We start from the raw sequence: 963 nt of genomic DNA, 5'->3' as shown, positions 1-963 counted from the left end.
TTTCCTCCTCCAGCACTTGTCAAACAGTCCATAAAGCACCCAGGACGGCCCTGAGTGAAAGAGGGCCGTAGTAGGGTGCTCCTATAGCGGGCATTAAAATCAGAATGACCGTTAAATGCATTTATGACCATATTTGTGTTTTTGGGTTACCAGATGCACGGTTTCAATCACCAGGTGCACGGCTCTATTTCCTCCTCCAGCACTTGTCAAACAGTCCATAAAGCACCCAGGACGGCCCTGAGTGAAAGAGGGCCGTAGTAGGGTGCTCCTATAGCGGGCATTAAAATCAGAATGACCGTTAAATGCATTTATGACCATATTTGTGTTTTTGGGTTACCGCTTGTATAGCAATCAGTATCCATCGTGAAATTTCAAAGTGTCCATAATGCACTCAGGTCGCCCCCGACAGAGAGAGGGCCGTAGTAGGGTGTTTCCATAGCGGGCATTAATATCAGAATGACCCTTAAATGCATTTAGGACCATATTTGAATTTTTGGGTTACCAGATGCACGTTTTCAATCACCAGGTGCACGGTTTCAATCACCAGGTGCACGGCTCTATTTCCTCCTCCAGCACTTGTCAAACAGTCCATAAAGCACCCAGGACGGCCCTGAGTGAAAGAGGGCCGTAGTAGGGTGCTCCTATAGCGGGCATTAAAATCAGAATGACCGTTAAATGCATTTATGACCATATTTGTGTTTTTGGGTTACCAGATGCACGGTTTCAATCACCAGGTGCACGGCTCTATTTCCTCCTCCAGCACTTGTCAAACAGTCCATAAAGCACCCAGGACGGCCCTGAGTGAAAGAGGGCCGTAGTAGGGTGCTCCTATAGCGGGCATTAAAATCAGAATGACCGTTAAATGCATTTATGACCATATTTGTGTTTTTGGGTTACCAGATGCACGGTTTCAATCACCAGGTGCACGGCTCTATTTCCTCCTCCAGCACTTGTCAAACAGTC

This window comes from Oncorhynchus kisutch, unplaced genomic scaffold, assembly GCF_002021735.2.
Source record: "Oncorhynchus kisutch isolate 150728-3 unplaced genomic scaffold, Okis_V2 scaffold431, whole genome shotgun sequence".
In the NCBI taxonomy this organism is placed as follows: domain Eukaryota; kingdom Metazoa; phylum Chordata; class Actinopteri; order Salmoniformes; family Salmonidae; genus Oncorhynchus; species Oncorhynchus kisutch.
The sequence above is the reverse complement of the archived record's forward strand: the minus strand, read 5'-3'. Positions refer to the sequence as shown.